Source organism: Mastigoproctus giganteus, chromosome 1 (assembly GCF_048544385.1).
Source record: "Mastigoproctus giganteus isolate SK-2022 chromosome 1, ASM4854438v1, whole genome shotgun sequence".
NCBI classification, from domain to species: Eukaryota; Metazoa; Arthropoda; class Arachnida; order Uropygi; family Thelyphonidae; genus Mastigoproctus; species Mastigoproctus giganteus.
Window position 1 is genome coordinate 192,087,236 of NC_143575.1, and position 21,575 is coordinate 192,108,810.

Below are 21,575 nucleotides of genomic sequence, written 5' to 3' on the forward strand. Positions count from 1 at the left end.
GAGGGGGTTGAAACGAGATGATAGAGACAGGTGAAAGAAGGGAAACTGATGGAAGAGGAAGATGAAATTGTAAAAGAAAAGAGATCAGATATAAAAATATGAGACAGGAGAGATGAGAAGAAGAGGAGCGAAGGAATAGAAAAGAAAGATAGAAGAGATCAAGGAAAATGAAATGTAGATCAAGCAAAGGAAAGATGTGAGAGGGATGTCACATCTTTCCTTGAGAGAGATGTATGTGTGTGAGTGAGAGATGTCCGAAATACTAATAATCTCTGATGAATATTTCATTTTTATCCAAGTTATGTAAAACAGTACAGAAACGTTATACTCTTTGTCCGTCTTAATGAATAATTCCAAATAATTAAATAATTAATATAAAATAATTACTTTCTTATGGCTTGCTGAATCTTTTATAGCATCCTACACATTTCAGTACTTTCTAGTAGTTAGTGAACATTGTCAGCGAGAAAGAGAGAGAGAGAGTGGAGATGAAACACGAGAGAGGGAGAAGAGAGCAGAGATGAAATACGAGAGAGAGAGAGAGAGAGAGAGAGAGAGAGAGAGAGAGAGAGAGAGAGAGAGAGAGAGAGAAGAAAGAGAAGCGAAAGACAAGAGAGTGGAGATGAAATACGAGAGAGAGAAGAAAGAGGTGAAAGACAAGAGAGAATATGAAATCAAGAGACAACGAAGAGATAAAATAAAGAGGAGAAAGGAGAGATGACAGACGAAAGAGAAATGCGCGGATGAAAGGAATAGAGAAATCAAAGGCAGAAAATTAAAGAGAAAGGCATAAGGAAGATGGGGAAGAGAGGAGAGAAACAAATCAAAAGGAAAGAGTAAATAAAATAAAAGAAAAGCAATGAGAAATACCAGAGGGGAGCAGATGAAAAAAGATAACGTGAAAAAGCAGATAAGAAAAAACGAATAGATAAGTTAAAAACGTGATTAAATAGCTTGAGGTTATGCGATATCTGCATGACGTCATATTAACTTTTCGGAATCGTAAGACTGGAGTTCCATTCCTAGAAGCAGCCAAAGCACACTAACACCACACGAAATACGAGCATTAACAATAAATAAATTGCTCCCCCCCATTGAGTAGTTTTTATATTAAAGATAAGAATACCCTTGGCAAATAAGCTCCCCACGGTTCCCTTGATCCAACCACCGTCCCCGTAATAGCGATTACATTTAACAAAGTGGGAGTCGCAGTGCAGAAGCAAAAGGACAGCTGTAAAATAATGATGTCAAACATCGGAGGCTGCTAAAATTTCTTTGTGGTTTTTACCGTTGTTTAAGCGTTATAAATTTAATGATCGATGCCCCGGTTCCCTTGCAGAGGCAGCCACCCGACGATTTCGGTGGCGGCGTCGTAAAAAGGCTCAATAAAGTTAATGGTGGTCGACGGAGAAGAGTGGAGGGAAGGTCTACGTCCCCCGCGAAGAAGTAAATCTTAGGGTATCCTAAATCATATTGCGACTAATAAATTCGGGCCATCCTCTCAATAAAGATATATTATTACCCATGTTCCTATGGCTGAATGCACCGCCAACCTCATCGCTCTAATCTCTTGCAATTTTGTGAAGCTGATTGCGCCCGAGACAATCCCATGAAGAGCAATCCCTACTCTATCCTCCACTAATCACCGCTCCAACACTAGAGACGGACTCACCAGACGGAAGCTCTCTCTCTCTCTTTCCCCCAATTCTTTTCATGGAATGGTTAATTTATTCTTACGATTTGGATTGTCCGCGCAAATTTCTGCTGCATTTGCGCCGGAGAAAATGCCCGCCTAGCTTAGGAAAATCACACGATGCTGACTCAGACTCTTTTATCCAGCGACTCCCTCCAGGGACTGACCGGCGTCCGCTAGAGAAAAGCGCACGAGCGTCGGGGAAATAGTCCGACTTCGACACCTCAACTAACCCTCTAATTAGGCCTAACACCTAATCTGAGCTCCTCCACTGCACTTGGAGACCAGAAGAGTGGGGAGAGTCAGGAAAATGACCATAGTGATGTAATAGAGGCTACGTAATGAATCCACCGTAGGTGTCGCCGGTAGATAAAGAAAGATCAATGGCCATTTATTGCCACTTCGCACGAAACTAAACCGATCACTTCTTTTTTTTTTTTTTTCCCTTTGCTTGTTACCTCTAACTTCTAGATTTCTTTTTCTTTTTGTGTGTGTGTGTCTGTGTTCCATCAAGAATCCGTAGAAATAAAAGGTTCGAAGCATTTCCCTTCCAATCATAGCCTTTAGATCATAGAAGATAGTCTCTGTACAGGAGAAAACATGATTGTCCAAATTTTCTCTATTCTGTGGACAATTTGGACGGAATAGCGCAACTCAATTTTATTTTGAAATGTCATCGTTCCTCAATTTCACATAATTCTAGAAATAAATCTATATAACCCCGAATTGAGAGATATTCCAGATCTTTTTCTTCTATCAAAATGTTCAAAAACGACATAAAGAGATCAAAGAATAAGAAATGTATTTGAAGACTTCAAAATTTCTAGACAAAAATTTATGTGAAATATCGTTCTCTATATACTTTTGAATTCAGATTTTTTTTTTTTTTTAAATCTTAAGCTGACTAGTTCATCTTTTAAAAAGTTCTTTCACGAAGAGTTTTTTTTCTTTTTTTTTTTTTTTGTTAACTAAGTGCAATAATTTGAACGTATGTTCTTTATTTGAGAAATAATATCAACAACACCAAATCCAGTTATTTTGAATCTTTAAATACTCGGGAAAAAAAGGACATGTATTTGTCACTCTTTATATTATTTTAATCACATATTTCTGTATCAAAAAAATTGAAATATAATACATCAAAAATCGATAACTATTAACTTTAATAATTTAACTTTTGTTTTAACTTTAAATAATTATTTTAATAATTATTAAAATGAAAATTAACTTGAATTGTTCAAAATACATTTATTTCGAACTTTTCTAAGATTCTAATTTCTCTATGGGTTCTTCGCCTTCAATTTATCATATAAAATTAATAAAATAGTGTATAAAATAAGAATTCTTTTAATAAGAGAGGTTAAAAAAGCCGATATCTCAGAAATTGTATGTTTTTAATAATAAAAACCGTTTAGTTAATTTAATTTATTAAACCTTTAATAAACTAAGTAAAGATTAAAGGATTCAAAGCTATTACTGAGCTATCTGAGAACATTCCATTATCCATAAAAATGGTAGGAGGATAGGATCTTTGAATCGACTATGATACTTGATTCTGTATATCCATCATTAACCCTAATCATTGATTTTTCTATTGAATTATATATTAGTATTAACTGGATATTAATTGTATTAACTTCATAAACACTAATGAAAGTAATTACCAACTTAAATACCATTTCTTCTTCAGATAAGTGTCAACTGAAATTAGTGTAATATTTATAGCATCTTGTAATAAGAGACCAAAATAAATGTCTCCTTTAATAATAATTTTTATTTATTTTTATTTATTAAACTATTTTAATGAAATAAATAAAAATTAATAATTTGAAATTTAGCCCCTTTTAAACTAACCCATGAAATTTCAATAGCACTGTACGACAGAGGCTTTATATTGATCCTATTTATGATAAAACGGAAACCAACCTCTGTTGGAAACGTAATGCAAAGTCTAAAAGACATACGGGCATGCATTGCGTGAGTTTCATATTACCACCGTGCAGGCTAACAAAGGAACATCATGGGAACAAAGGGATATTTGAATATAATCATCTCCAACACCACTGTCACGGATGGGTCTCCAATAGCATTGTTAAATTTGATTGAAGTAACCTGTTATTGTGCAGTAGGAGTCGCTGGATCATGTGCCAGGTTGATGAACCAACCCATTGCACTACAGCTTCAACTGCTTACCAAATTATAATTCCGCAATGGTTATTTAGAAAACTGTTTTAGCTATTTCTGCGATAAGTTTAAACTCTCTCATATTGATTAATATGTCTTTTATTGCTAATCGTGTTCAATTTTCTGTTTATAATCCGGGACGGTTACATAGGCAAAGAGGAATACAGAAATACAAGAACATTACGGTATTTAGAGATCATCAGGGTTTTGATAATCATCGTGAATTTGTGTCTTCTTTTTATTGGGCTTTTTTTTTTTTTTTTTTTTTGTTATGGACTATTGTCATTTATTCATTATTTTAAGATTTCAAAATGGAAGTATCCATAAATGTGAAAAAATCTATAGAACACATCTATGACTAAACAATGGAATGTAACGAAAATGCGAGACGAAAAAATAAATTGTTGATAAGTATTTGTATTGTTGCAGTCTTATGACAAATACTTGTGTTGTTGCGATCATACGGGTTTATTTATGTTTCTCAGTGGAGGCCTTCAAAAGAAGAAAAAAGAAAATGATCTCAAGTACAATCAATTTTTTTTTTTTTTTTTTGTTGATATACACAAAACTGGTGACGAAACGCACTCTTCAAATCATAAACAGTTTCATTTTCTTGTTGACTCTTAACTATGCGCGCACACAATTACCATCAATTACCTAGAAACAAGAAAAAGACGCACGAATTAGTGCCATCGAATATTTATTCGTCCTCTTTAGATGCCATTCATATGATCAACATTTGTGGAGACCCTCAAGCTCATGGAGTATGTCGCATAGCCATTTGTGCATTGGGGATATCTAATTGGGAACTTTACTAACGACGCAAATGATCACTTAGAGAGTTCCAAGAGTCCTCGAACATAGGAAGGTTCCATGTTCAAGTATTTTTAAAGGCAAAGAGGATGTTGTGGAAAGAAAACTTCTTGCGGAGATACACGCAAATGGTAGACTCTCGGTAGAGTCATCCGATAGGATCCTCTCGCTAAACATCAGAGTCCTTGGACCAAGATAAAAATACCCTAATGAGCTCATTACTTCCCATTTTAAGGCCGACCTGGAAGATTTTTCGTACAAAGAAAAGAAAGAAGAAGAAGAAAAAAAATTAATCAGAGGATGAACAGTACCTTTCAGTTCACTGTTTATCAGTCTGCTAATTAGCCAGAACCTTTCATTTGTCAACACCCGTGACTAATATGTATTGCCTTGGCTACGTAATGAACCCACCTTGGATTTTTTTTCTCCCTTAGCATAATTAACTACTGATAACGCTAAATATTGTTTTATATTGTTCGAACAAACATTTTTAACACGATCAGTTTCAGTCTAAACTTTTTTAACAGGTCAAGCGCGAGAACGAAAACAAAAAGATGGAAAGAAAATTGAATAAAAACCATCTGGTTCGCTGTTGCGTAAAAAATAATTAAAAAATTACTTTAAAAAAAAAAATAAGTACTCGAATATACGGTTCGTTGGATCGAAATATGACAATTTTTAAATCTTAAATAATTTGTGGTAAATGCGCATGCTCTGGAGATAATTAAACACTTCTTTTGATTGCTGTTTTCTCATTTGGACTGTTTAATGATGTTGACTCCCGTCTATCGAACGCTACATTTCTATAACAATGGCATTAAGTCCGAGGTCCAAATTAGACATTTAATTTACTCTCCAAATGAGGTTTGTTTAAAAGTGCAACTTGTTTACCTGGCACGGCCTTACGCCAATAAATTAACTTAGCAGCCTCTCATTCCATCACCTTTACGTAATTACTTAAAGTGACGCTACCTCGCGAAGACATTAAGTCCACATTATAATCTGTCTCATAGCTTTCATCTCTCTCTCTCTCTGCCTGAGATGGGCCAAGATGTTTCCAGAGAAAACAGATGGTATACGTTCATTGAAAAGATTGTTGTGACACAGATAATTCAAATAAAATATTTTTCTTTTGATACATTTGTCGCGTGGGATGGTTATTGTAATTAGTTTCTGTTTGAAAAACACTTTAATACCATTCTGTTATTATATGTGGATGAATGCGTAGCGTCCACGCATTTCCAAAATAAATATTCTTTAATTAACTCAACAACTTGTCATAAATTTCAATAATTAGTCTTAGAAGTAGGTTTGTTTTTTTTTTAGGGAAGAGGTTTAGTTAATTTAACATAAGCAATGTTTATTAGATGTATCATAAATGTTGCTTGGTTAAAGGAATATTAATTATTTCAATATACAGATCTTACAGTGAAGGTTGGCTTTCAATAAGTGTATAAAGAACTTACAGGGAATATTATGATCCCGCCCCCTCACTTGCATCTTTTCTATGATTACAAATACACGTATGTAATCCCTCTTATCCCAGTGCATCATCTCTCCTGGGAAACCAGTGGCCATAAGTTATTTCAGGACTGGATAAACCTATAATCCTCTTGAAGTATACCTTTAGGGCTTCTCTTCTTTCTTTCCACCCTCCACACACACTAATACATTAGTTTTTCACGAAGACAACATATGGTCGAATATTTCGTCCAAATAGTGATGTAAAATAACATCCAGTTTATTTATTAAATAAATATATAAATAATTGTTTATACCTCATTGTAGTCATACATGTCTCATCGTTCCGATCTGTTTTCGAGTTCGACTCAAAAATACATTTTTCTACAAAAACTTCTCTATAAAATCCATAAAGAAATAATCTACAATTGTATCTGGATTTTTGATTACATGAAAGCTAGAACAAACCGATTTAATTAATAGCAAAATCGAATTCAAAAGGAAACATCAGTTTGAAGAGAGCGTCTTAAAGTCCAGCCAGTTTCTTATTCTTCGCCAATGTAGTAGCAACCCCGAAACCTATATAAATTCAGAAATACCTAGGACTTGAAGAGAATTTCCAAATAAAAGACAGTGTAAGAAGTTGATGATAAAAACGGGACACAAATTAGCCGCACATAACTTCGCTCAGAAGATAACAAGATTCCAGGATGGGATGGGGAAGGAGGGGGGAAAGGGGTTAGCAAGAGGTAGAGGAGCATACTTAGTGACAACGTTACATTTATAATCTTTGTAGTGAGCCATGGGAAGGTGTTGAGAAAACAAAACCTTTCGCACGAGGGCGTCCAGAACGTGACTTGTGCGATCATTAGGGCTAGTTCCGCGGGCGAGATTTTATAGCTGCTCTGGCAGGCTAAGAGATAAGCACCGAAGTGAGAAAGAAAGAATGTGAAGAGGTGGATAGATAGAAAGTGAGAGAGCTCTCCGTGATAACGAGACCATAAAAGATGCTTTTTTTTTTTATTCGGCTCTTCCTTCCCTCCCTCTATCGCCTTACCCTCTACTTCCCTTTAAAACTGATAGGGAAATCTAGTTCTTTGTGGTCATTCCTTCAAAATGCCAAGCACATACAGGTTTATTTATGTTTCTCAGTGGAGGCCTTCAAAAGAAGAAAAAAGAAAAAAGGGAGAAAAACTGATGCTCCTACACCATCTTTCTGTCTTCGGCCTTAATTGAACTACTTGTACACCCTCCTTCATCAAGCTCCAGGTGCCTGTTAATGATGTGGGCTGGGATGACGATAGCAAAGACCACTGCTTATGAACCCACTTGACGTAGAAAAAAATAAATAAATAAAGCTTAAAAAAATCGCGGATAATTTAAGATGTAGGCTTTAGTATATAGCTTCTTGGCAATCATCATTTACAACCCGCTACCTCTGTTTAAGGTTCATTTCGTGGTGTTGTAGTACATAAAATAAGCACGATTTTCGGTACAGTCAAATATTGGAGATTACAGACTACCTGTCTGTGATCTGATAAAAGTGGTTAAGCCTGCATTAGACCTACTCAAGCTAGATGGATGTGATTACAGTCAAGAGTTCTTAACACTGATGACACTCGCATATCAATAAAAAAAATAAGTATAGACACATAAATACTTTTTTATATACAATTTTTGTTCTAATGAACTTCTCAGAATTTACTATAGTAAATTCTAAGAAAGTAATAAAAACCTTATGCTACATTCATCTTAACGAACTTCACCTCTTAGGTTACAAGGGTTAACTGCTTTACTTACAGTTACTTAAGTACTAAAAAGGTAAACATACTCCTTTATAGCTAAATTTGGTCGTTATACGCGTGGTCTGTATAATGAGATTAAATTTTCGGATCCGGATCAGCACGGCAGGGTGTATCTATATTAGAGTTAAATCTAGTCGTTGTATGCGTGGTGATTATAATGAGGTTTACTATTTCGGAGTACCCGGATTAGCTACAAGCATTTATTCATTAATTCTCTCTTAGTGTCGGTTAAAATTGGTTTGCAGAACTATGTATTCTAAAACAAACTGCTGAATACGTGAATAATTTATTCTATACACATAATTACCGTTTCGCGATTTTTTTCCCCCCAAACGTCTTTACTTCATCTTCTTATTTACTTAAACACCGTGTACTTAATTACCTGTCCTTAAGTGATTTCACAAGTACATGTACGTATTACTGCACACTTGAACTACCCATAATTAAAGCCAATAATCAGTTTTGGAGTCTGTTTTCAACGCTAAAATAAATGGAAATCGGGTTCTAGTGAAAAAGCTTCATTATAGTTAAAGCGAATTAAAGTCGTCCGCATTTCTCTCTTTTGTTCTTTCTTTCTTTCTTTCTTTTTATTAACTGAGGTAATTTCAAACACTTCCTTTAATTGTGTTTAGCGCTCGCCATTAGTACTATAGTTACATTTTAATAGGAAGACACGAGAAGACAAAAATTATTCACGTGTGGCTCCGCCACGCTTGCGCTCTTGACTGATCGTGCGAGCTTGTTCAAGTGCTGCACGTGCCTCGGTAGAGCTGACGGCAATGTATATTTCATTATTTAAATCGTCCAATGAAGCGGAGAGGAGCCCTGAAAATGCGAAGAGCCCGCTACAAACTTGAAGACATTTTGGGTGTGGTTAACATAGAGCTGTCACATTCCGTAGATTTCGTAATTAATTAATTAACGACCCTTGAGGGGGGAAGGTGACGGTGTCTGCGAGGTATTCTAACAACACAGACCTGTATTGAATGTTAAACAAGTCGTTGTTATGCACAGAAACTCTTTTCCATATGTCTGCGTTTAATGACAGTATTGCTCTCCTATATTGCTTCTTAAATTAAAGACTAACCAAGTGGGAAATTTTTGTTTTTAAGGAACTAAATTCATCATTATTATCTCGAATGTATCTGGGCGTCTTCCCATAATACTGTGGTGTTTATACAGAACTGTAACAGGTACAATAAATAGGACAGATATTCGTGCTTCTGTTGAATGAATACGCATAATCTGCTAAATTTTGTAAAGAAAACAGAATCCGATTTGCATCTAGCGCCACCTGCATTAAATACAAATCTACAATGTATACGTCATAGAGAAAATTATAATATTATTTAAATAATAATTTTAAATCTTAAAATAATAATTTAAATAATAAAATATATTTTTTGCAGTAGTAATAATAACCGATATCAGTTAATAATTATTTTTAATAATAATATTCAAAAATAAATAAATAAATAAATAAATAAAATGCAATCAGAATTATATCAATGTTTTTCCACAATGGTAGAATCGGATATGGCTTTCACACCATGGTGTTGAGTCTGATTTAATCGTATTTTGATAAGCAAAATGGATAAGTGAATTTGGATAAGTGGAATTAAAAATATTCACGTTCAAAGTGCTCTTCACCTCTAAGTATTTTGCATATAAGATGTTTAATGTGACATTTAGAAATTGTCCAACCATATCAGGATGAGCATGTTGTTGTATCAATTCAGTTACTTTTAAAATACTGTGTCATTACATCTTTTGAAAAAGTGTGCTTTTAGGGTTACCACTGTTATTTCAGCCTATTTGCTACTGATGACCATTTTGGGCGTTGAAATTAGTTTTCGTATTGATTTTCCCCACATTTCTGTGTTTAACTATCTCTTAAATTGAAGAATTAATTGCAGTATGTATAATTATTCTAATTACTATAATCATCGTAAAGAACAGGATGAAAGCGTCACTGATTTGCTTCAAGGCTGTAAGCAAATCGGTGTTGTAATCTTAGTAACTGATTATTAAAATGTGTCAGTGGAAGATACCTAACATTTTCTATATAAATTACTATATCATCATTTTCTCTCTCTCTCTCTCTCTCTCTCTCTCTCTCTCTCTTCGAAAATTATATCGAAATTTCCACCACCGGAATATGCGATTTTTGAATTAAATAAATTTTATAAATAATGTGTTCATAGGTTCATTCGAGGTGATGGATCACTGGTAATAAGAAACTGAAAATGTACAGAATTCAAAGTTCAAACAGAATATAAAACATTCTCTGACAAAGATAAAATTGAGTAAATTCTTTGTTTTTAATGCTAACTTGGAAACCAGGAAAAAACCACCTGATGGATCGAGACTTCGGTCCCATGGTATCAACTAGGCTGGTCGAAACTTTCAAATCTGTATGTAAAGACACTACTGTCTACTGGCACAAAGACACCGTATGAGTGATTCACTGCGGTGGAGAGTGGTTGGGAGGATTAAGGTTGTTGTTATTTGGTTTTTAGGAGCATTAGCAACTAAGGCCATATTGCTCCGAGGATATGCGGTGGTCATTCCCTGACCTTTCCGCATCCTCCGTATTTGATGGTGACGGGCTCGAACCCCGGTCTAATCAAGAAGCGTGTGCTACGCACTGCCGCTCCTGCCCACCTGGCTACGGAGGCGTCCGAGGATGAAGGTAAAAGGACAACTGTATATGGTCAGGGCAGTTTATAAGACAGAGAATACAAAACAATATCGTATTTAGCAGTTACGAACTACGCATGTACTACTGCACCGCGCGTTAACCACTTGGATATGAGGCATAGATAAACAAAGGTCAAAACAAACCGCAAAAGAATGACGGAAGATCGACAAGTGCATCCTGAAAAGGAGATTTGAAATGCTTGTTTGATAGCATTACATAAAACGATAACGATATATAAGATTACTTATATATTTTGCTATAAATTACCTTTAGAAAGTCTCCTTGGGAATTACTTGCATGGATAATCTTTTGAATTTGTTTGAGAAGTCACCTTGGGTGATGCTCGAGACATTCGCGGGCTGGGCACAATTTTGTGCCACGGTCAATTCTGTGGATCTATATTTCCCAAATATATAGGTAAATTGTAATATAAGTAAATTTTGGGGTCCCTATTGCTACTGAGAGTTAGGGCTGCAGCCTCTGAAATGAGGCCTCTGCAATAACTAGTCTTAGTGGGGGCAGGAGGCGTGCCACTAGCCTCCTTCCCCTCCTAAGATAATTACGTTCCCTACACCTGCAGGAATCTTGTATTCAGAGCCTAGTCAGTTGTTTATGTGTAATGGCTTCTCTGTTTTTCTTACTAACACACATCCGGTTCAATGAATCTACTGTTACTTGCGAACATCCAGTGGAAGCAAGCCAAACGATCGGGATTGAATGGTCACTAAATATGACATCAAGACTATAAAGACTGCAGTGTCCCAAAGAGTTGTACAGATCGACCAAAGGACAGTAACAGATGATTGATATCTGTTCCAACATTAGCAACTCTTTTAGGCTGCTGGGAGGAGGACGGGAGGGAAAATGGAGGGCTGTATGTAAAACTCTACCACACACACACACACACTTAAAAGAGCCCAACACGTAAGTTGAGCTCAAAAGCAATAATCCAATGGGATGCTCACGATTGAGTCCTGATTCACTCTGCAATCCGATTCCGCAAATATCTTTAAGAAAAGACCATAAACATCACGGAAAGGGAACACTACGGAGGAGGTGGTCTCATGCATAATATGAAATGCTTGTATGAAGCTGCGCACTAGTAATCCCTGGCAGCATGCCGTGATGTGTGCATTACATAGTGTCCTTAAGTAGAATAAAGATCAATTACCCATATGGTGCATGGAAGTCCTAGGCTTTTGCTGCACCAGCTAAACAATTTTTTTTTTAAATAAACAAATAAATAATAAAATATAATATAATAAGCTACCTATTTGACTCTCTTCACGTTGGTAACTGTATATCCAGCTGACCACTGAATTTCACCAAGCTGTCGGCCTCAACCACTCACAGAAGTAACTTGTTCCAGTAATTAACAAATTTATTTTATTTATTTATTAAATCTGTTTATTGCTCTGCCGAAGAGCCCTAAATCGTTAGCTAAAACGGCTTCTGTAGCCGAATGGTCAGGAATGGGAGTGCAGTAGCACACGCTCTTTGAGTAGACTGGGGTTCAATCCCCTGACTTCTAAATACGATCGATCTGCCAACCTGCACTGGTCCAGCGTGGCAGATTATGGTCCATTTCCCTCAACATGAATTGTTGAGGAGGCTTCCATTCTGCAGTGAATTAATTATGGCTGCAGTTTACTTTTTTTTTATATAGCTAAAAGGAAACTTTAAACCTTTTCCTTCCCCTGTTAATTTGAAGTTATGGCCTGGAATATCTTTATGTCTGAAATCATTTATAACGGAAAATTTTACCCTCATTCATTTTAATTTCACATCTCAGACGTGAAATTAAAATGAACCTTATACACCTCATTGAGGTCTCTTCTAAGGGGCCTAGTTTCTAAGCTTTGCAGCCCACATATCAGAAGTCTTTCCTTATATGAACGCCCTTTTGTCAATCTCATCAGGTGAATTTCCCGTCTTTGGACCTCTCAGAAGCGCGGTGTTTTTTTTTTTTTTTTTTAAGGTGCTGGCTCTATATTTGAGCACAGTATTCAGTATGGCCTTACCATTGAATTACACAGTAGGGATTATAACCTGCCTATCTGTACAAGCAAATATTCCATAAATCATCTAGAGCACATCATGGGTATACCTTACCGCCTATCTACATTGCTCGGAAGACTTCTTTTCCGATCGTATCGTAACTCCCAGATCCTTTTTCTTCCTGTACGTTTTATTTCAACCCCACGAAGTGTATAAGCTATTTTAGGGTTGCTATTCCCCGAGTGCATTTTGCTGCATGAAAACAACGCTGCCGCTTTTCTGACCATCCCTAACGTTTGTCTTCATCGTACTGGAGAAGCTTTGTTTGCGCTGATCATTAGAAAAAATTTGACATCACGCCGTATTGCGCTGTAGATAATGTCTGTAAACTGCGACTGTTCTGTGGTCGATTTGCTGTGTACTGGACGAAAAACCCCAGTTTCTGGGGGGGGGGGGGGAACCATGCTACCCTCGACTGAGATAACTAACCGCCACGTTGTGGAAAAGACCCATAAAAATTATTCGCGTTATTGACGGGATTCGAACTCGGGTCTTTTAATGCAGAACCATACTGCCTCTCTTTTCTCAGGTAGTGTTGATAGTAACATCTCAGATGGAACACCAAAGAAAGTTGGAAATGTTCCGTACACAGACAGCAATATCCATTCCACGCCAGAGGCATATAAATGAGATGAAGAGCCAAGATTCTTCGATTGGTATTCCACATATTTCCTATAAATGGCTGATAAGCATACTTTGATATCCAAATATGCAGTCCTCTATCAAAGTTCCTCCATAAATCAGAGCAAAGATGCATTTTACTGTACATTTTGGAGGTGGAGAAAATTTGAAGTGTCCCATCATGGCAAGGGTTCCAGTGAATCCCCAAATCCCTAAACGTTTCAGATAAAAAGTTACAGGCAAAGCATATCCTAAGCTATATAAGGTACAAACATCAAAAATTTCCATCGGTTGTGGATAAAATTGGATGGATGATGAATAAATAAAGTGAAAAATCATTTCTACTACTAAATACCACACTCAGTAGCGAAGCAGCTGTGCAACAACTGAAAAAAATGTCTCTTGTGGTCCACTGCAGATTAGTTGCTATCAACTGATTAAGAAATGACGTATATGTTAGAATTGGTCCAGTGAAAAAAAACGGGTAAATAAAAACAACATACTATTATGTAGAATACATATTTCTGTCTCCAGTGGCAGTGAACACCATCATTAATTCTATCCAATGCAGAACTCAGATATCTAGTATTTAACCATGCCACACCAACTTCAGCCAAAAAGCCCTCCAGCTCTCCAAGTACTAAGTTTTTCCTTAATTGGGAAAAGAAAGGTTGGCGAATGATGAAAAGCACAGAAACTGTCAGCCCAAAGCAAAGAAGTCTCTTTCCACTTCAATGAATCAGAAACATAACTGCTATGCAGCTAACAGTAAAATGACAGTCCACACTGCAACAGAAGAACACTATTGAATACAGAGCGTAGAAAACTGGTACATGCTGGTGCCACCTACACAACACCGACTGACCGACCACAACCTGTATAAAAATCCATAGATAATGTTTTAAAAGTACTTACAAGCAGTGACCATTCAAAATCTGAAATATCCTTTTTTTATATATATATAAAAAAACGTCATCCATTTTGAAAATTATCAGCATTAAATAAAAATGACGTGATGCAGAACAACAGAAACACCACAAGGCATATAACATACTTATGGTCCATTGCTCCAGTCAATGAGTCTCTCCATTACATTCTAGGATTTCTACACTGCCAACTTAAACGTTGTTATTAATCGAAGGGCCACGCTGGCAACAGCTCTGGAGGGGGCGAAAAAAATAAATAGTACAACATCAACCTTTCCACATTGTGAGAGACCGGCAAAACAATAAATGGCAGCTCGACCATATTATATAATGGAGATGTGCAGCATTTTATTGTTTAAATCAAAGTCTTGACACGATTCTGACAAATCCTAATTTTAGTCCTGCTATTGCTTAGTTCACTTCTCACGTCTCAAACACTCCATCTCTGTCACAGTCAATCTTACTGCTCGGTGATCTCTATTTTAAACACACCGCCAAACGAAGCTGCAAATAATTCAAGAGAGTAGCAGATACTCTGTGTATCAGTATGGTTGGCACAATCATCGAAAACTATTGACTTAATCCATTGTTTCGATCGTTATGAAGTCTATAATGTTCTGTACTGTACTCTTGTTAAGAGTACAGTACAGAAAAAGACTTCCATCTCCTCACTCGCTCCACACAGAGTATAAAAAGGATATACATAACAAGTTACCTTGAGCCTCCTATTGTTTTTATCCTTACTATAGTTCGCATGGGATTCAACAAGTTTTTCTCCAAGAAACTAAAGTTTTATTCCACAAAACAAGCAAAAGGCAGTTCATAAGAATACACGCGAAAGAACTAAGAGAAACCAAAAAAAAAAAAAAAAAGAGAGAGAGAAAAATCAAAATATAAAAACTGATCGTTAGTACGATTCTTGCAATGAAGTTACCTTCAGTGACAGTATAGTGGGTTACCTCAGGGGCATCGTTATTATTTACAGGACCTTAAACTAAGTCCAGTGACGTCACAACTGGAGTCTTGACTCAGCTATTCTCTTTCAGCACATAAAAATTGGAAAGTCACACGAATGATAAAATGATGATTGTTTTTTTGTTTGTTTTTTTTTAAATATCGAACTGTTTGGATTTTTAAATACCGACGAATACTGTCCAACTATGAGGTATGAATTTTTATAGTAATAAAAAAGGGAGGAAAAAACTATAGATATTTAAAAAACATTACAGATGTCAATCGATATCGGTAAAGCAGTGCGGTACAATATCGATAAAAACAATCGAAATGCAATGGGCTTAATTCTCGCAGCAAATTTGCCTTTGTAACGGGTTGCGTGGGTATTGCACTTATAGAGTTTTAGCTACATTACAACTTTGAAATTGATTTAGTATACGGCATGGCAGTTCACATATATAAATTCTTTAAACTGTTTTGTCTACATATTACTAGAGACCCCCATGCGTCTAATGAGGGACCAGTTGGTTCTGAAACAGGCTATCATAGCAGTCATTTTTAACAAATGGCCGATTAACCTTTTGGAGAGTCCATGTGTTTGAAAGTAGTGCAATATCAGGGCAACTCGTCGCAAAGACAAGTTTGTTCTATTGTGGGATTAAGACTATTGAATTATCTAGACAGCTTAAATCTTGCTGGCCACAAAAACAAATTAAGAAATCAAGATAATCTTGCAAGCATCTTAAAGAAAGAAATGTCCCTTTTTCTTGCACAAATTCTTAAAGGCAAATAAGATAGTTGATACGAATGCCGGATTGCATGTTTAATATTTCCGGAAATGTTTACTTTTTTAAATTTTTCATTATTTTTCTCTTTTTTTTATTTTAAAATACCGTATTTTACAGAGTCAGGTTTTCTGTAATATTACGATGAGAAAATGTAAAAGCACAGAGCAAAAATTAATAATTAAAGCAACACGTCATAGGACGTGACGTGACGTGTTGTGAAAAAACCCATAAAAAATTAATCATAGTATAAATAATAAGTTAGTGATGTAGACTCGCTATTTTATCTTTTAATAAATAATACTGAAGTGTTAAGGATGAAATGGAGTGGTAAAGAATCTCTCAAATTGTATTATTTTTATATATGATTAAGTAAAACTATAATAATTCATGATTAAAGAAAAAATAATTAAAATTAAAAATTTAAATAAATTAATTAATTTTCTATTAATTTAATATTCTTAATCATGTATATTATCATTAATTTTGTAGTATAAGGAAAACAGCTTACTTTAATCAAGAATAAAGGTAAAATAATTGGTAATAATGCTTGTAATGATGAGTTTTTATTGTATTAGTGTAACAGTAATACATTACTTGCTTTTTATGGGTTTCTGTACCTAATACTGTGACTCCAAAAGAAATATTAATTCTCAAAAGGGGTCAGAAATTTTTCTGAACTAAAATCACAATTAAATTCAGAAGGCGAACAACACACACACTATTTCATTTCAAATGGGCCAATGTGAAAAATAACGATGATCCAGTTTAGCTTAATTTCTCACTGATTTATTTGAAGAGGTCTAGGTTCAAATCCCGTCGTTGATTTGAAGAATTCTCAATAGGCCTTTTCAAAAATCAAAAATTGGAAATAATACAAAAACAAAATATTGATAAAAAAAGTATAAAATAAAAAAAGCTAAAAAACAAACAAATAAAATAGGAAAACAAAATTTAAACCAAAAAAAACTTAATAACAACTAAAAAGACAAACATGGAAAAAGTAAAAAATGGAAAGGAAAGGCGAGAAATGTCAGAAATACAAGACCGAAGAAGGAGAAGAAAATATGCACGAAAAAAAAGTGAAATAATAAAAAAGAAATGATAAAATAACTACTAAGCCATGATGCCATAAAGAAATAAGACAAACTATACAGAAAAGAAAAAAAGTCATACAAAACTGGGAAAGAATGAGAAAAAGAAAATGAGCCAGTGATTCAGCCACGCACAGTTCTGTAAAGTACCAAACTCATAACACTAAGTTCGCTAAGCAAAGCTCTGACTCTCTAATTACATCGACCTAATGATGATCACGACCGCCCAATATCTGGAACTTTTCTTTCGAATCATGCCCGAAGATATGCAATTGCTCCTTTTCACGTGCATCCAAGGACTCCGGCTGAATCATTTACGCGAATAAAACATTCAATTTCTATAAAAACCCTTCCAATCCTGACGGCACAAAATACTCAGTTCGAACAAAGAAAGAGGAAAAGTACGCAACCTCTATAAACTGCAGCAGGGAGCGAACGATCAGTTCCAGAAGATATGAGAGGGAAGTGTAGGGCGAAAGGAGAAAAGGGGGGGGGGGTTACTAGAAGTTTAATTGACCAAGCATATGAGTAGCTCTTAACGTCAGCGGAGCGTGCTTTCCCACGAGGACTTTTCTTGTAATTAAAAGAGCCTGTAAGGAGATGTATGGCTGCAGGGACTGCAGAGAAGATGCAGGATGAGGAGAGTGGCTTCAGGTGTTTTCTAAACCGTCTTCATTAGGAGCTCACATATATTATACACATGTCGTTTTAAATAAACTTTCACTTCCTCAGTCTTGCGCTGACTCTTTGGCATTTCGCTCGTGCATTCCTCCAACTCTACATGTACACAAGGCACTGCCATTTTATGCTAAGCACCGATCGAGCAGCTAATAACCATAAGGAATTAAACACGTAAACTATAAGCACACCAATCACTCATGTTGTGCGATTTTTTTTATTTTTTATCCTACTGCAAACGCCACGTTACACCAACCTGCACACAATCGGTGTTTGGTGTCAGGCTGTAATTACAGCTACGATGGAGACAACACAGAAATAATGTTTTTGTCATGAATGATTCAGTAAATGGTGAAAGAAATCAATCTTGTAAGGCGCCCCACAAGTTGCTTCGAATCGACATGTCCACAAAGACCCAAGTCTCAATTCTTCTTGAATCCTATCGGTGGGCAGGTAGGCAATGTACATCCCATAAAAACAGAGTGAGAGGAAGAATCAATAATATGTGAGACGCCATTACAATAACACTGTTGTACTTGGTACAATAACTGTATACTTCTCCATTAAAACAGTGCAATACCAACTCAACAAGTGACGGAGTACTCCATAATATGAGAATGATACACCAAGCAGCAAACTTAGTTTGTTCAATGCTAGATATGAAACACGGCTTTGCCCTCCAACTACCATAAATAAATAAACAATGATTGATAGAAACTAATTGGTAGATCTGGGGAGGAATCGCTTCAGTTACTCTTGATCATAATGGGCCAATCACGATCCATATCAGTTCATATGGTTTGTTGTGTATCATGTCTGTACAAATACTTGAGGACTGGGAGACCCAGAATAACTTAAGGAGGGAATCTGCATAACCCTCTGCCTGAGAGCACGCTGCTAACATTGTAGCCCCCATTGGAAATACATTTAAGAATTCCTCCACGGAATTCAAACCCAGACTTCTCCAAATGAGAAGTCTGTGTTCAAAGAGGACTTGAATGTGTCGATCCGGTTGGCATATACTGGTGCAGCTGAAATTTCTCATACTTGTTTAAGGAAGGACACGAACTTGAGTTAGTTTCTAATTTTGACCTTTAAGTAAAACAGCAACCTTCCAACATTATGCTGGACATTGACAACTATTCCATTGATGAGCAGTACCTCGGTATAGTCATCCTCAAATTTCGAAACTTGAGGATGAAAAAGATTCTGCCGTTCTTAAGAACGAATCCATTGCAGCTGCGTTGATTATATTTAAATTAATGGTTGCTAAATCCACTTATTAAGAAAGATATAATCCATTCTAACTACTAAACCTGTTTTGAATATGTTTACTAGAAGCTGTTATGAGCTTACAGTAGGAAGGTCAAGTTATGACAAATAAACACCACTATGAATTGATTATAACATAGCAACAAAGCAGTTTCCACATAAAGCGTTGAAGTTATTAGCATACTAGCAATTAGGTGGTTTATTTACATATCAAAACAATATAATTAGTTTTAATATGGCTAGAAAATGATAATACGTGGTTAGTATCCATTAAGAAAATTTATTGAATATAATTTATATTTATTACATATATTCTTCTTCTATAGCCACATTTCTTATTTTCATTTATCCAATAGAAATGTTGCTAACTTCTTAATTTATTATTATTAATATTTCGATTAACCTCACTCTAATTTCATGTTTTTGTTTATAAATGTGTATTTCATAAGGCTTGTTACGACGCCACTTATTTGTTTTATTTCTATTTCTGATAATCATTTTGAAATAGAACGAAAATAAAAGAAGGAAAAAAAAATGGACCAAAATCAGTTATTTGCGTTATAAATATATAAAGTGGAAGAAAGAGATATACGACGTTGTTCAACGAAAGGCCTAGGTCGAGCTGCCTTTGTTGATGGATGAGGAGACTTATAGACCAATCCTCGTGATCTTGAGACTGGTTTTCCTGTCTATGAGACGCAATCTATCAATCAATCAATAAAACGTATCTTTAACTTCTACGAGAAACATGAATCTTCCCCTATTATCATCATCATTTACTAAGTGGAGGGTAAGAATGATTATTATTAATGAAGTCTTACAAGCTATTAATCACTGACTACAAATTGCAGCTTACCTTTAGGATTGTCGGCTAAAAGTGTACTATCTTGGACTTTCCATCTTTTTCCCATCAGTATGTGGTCGAAATAACAAATAAAAATGACCTCTTCAGATACAACTCACAAGTGAGATAATCTGGAGTACAGTGCCACTCGCAGGTACAACATTTAACCAGTTATAAAATGGCTTCTGAAGAAACCGGCAAAAATACAAGAGAATAATTAAAAATTATTTCTGAAATATATTTTATTGCGAATATATCAAAGGTGTGAATGGATCTTAGGAGGGCCTCCTCCCCAAATATTCAGATTATAAAATTTTACAGTCAGCTGCCAGGGGGCGCTGTGATCTCTCTACTGACTGTGACAGCGCTCGGGCATGTGCTCTTTAGAAACAACTACAACGTAGTCAACCTAAAGCAACTAATATGGTTTTTAATCGAGTAACATTCCCCATTAGTCCAATTGCAATTATAAAGTAGCATGTGGAGATAGACCACAGCGCCCCCTGACGGTGGACTGCCAAGTTATCGCAGAGAAACGTTATTTTAGCTTTTTCAAAAATAATTTTTTTTTTTTAAGATGGAATGTTAATATAATAATAATTATTGACATGGCCAGACAGAGTTGCTGAAGCTGCCAGATAAGAGAGACCAAATGAATTTTTAAAAAAAGTAATTAAGATAAAATATGCAATTCATTACCTTGACAGAACAATTACTGTTGTCTAAGACAGGATAATTAAGAAATATTTTATATTTTTCGTGTAAACAAATTTTATCCAAAATAAACACGCTTTCAAATTAAAACCGCTATTCGTTCTCAGTGAATTTTTAAGAAAACGAACAGATTAATAAATATAAAAATTAACAAGAAGCATCCAACACCAGGTCAGACATCCTATAACTGAAAATGTCGTTGAATAACTTGGCTAGGCATCTGTTGCTTAGTTACCGTTGCTTAGCAATACTTTTAATTGTGGCGCATATCACCAGAGTGTGGAGCTTGCGTTATCATCAATTATATCAATGTGACAGGTTTCTTTTGTACATCCCAACTCTAAAAAGAAATAAAACGTATTCCTGTCGCACAAACTTGTTAAAGTGGCAGCAATTCTGCGTTTGCCAGGCGCCTTCGGTTTAGGCTATAGGAGCGCCTTTATGCAGTTTTTTTTTTTTTGCAGTGCAGACATGGAATGAAAGCGAAATGATACAAGAAAAGCCAACAGCTTGCGTATGCGGGTAAAAGCGATATACATCAGATAAGAATTTAGCCAAGAGAACAGAAAGATGAAAGGGGTGCGCTGGAAGAAAATCTGTCTTTGCTTATCTCCGATTTCTTGCTCTTCCTATGCATCAAATGAGGGATGTTACTATTCTTGACATCTGTATATCTTCTGACGCCCCTATACATACAAAATCGTGCACATCTTATGGCTTCGAGGAGGGAGGAAAAAAAAAATCTCGTGAATGATAACTTTCTAGGATCAATACCTCGGGCCTTTAATCGAAGATGGTTTCTTCAAAAATAACGGAGGATGGGGAGGTGGAAACCTTGTTTCTTTTTAAACTAAAGCAAATATTTTTCCTTAGAGGGCGCGCATTGCTATGGCAATCTAAGTTCACATTTGTTTGAGAGAATATATTTTGTTTATAATTACTTGATGAAGCAGCCGTTAAATCTAATTCTTT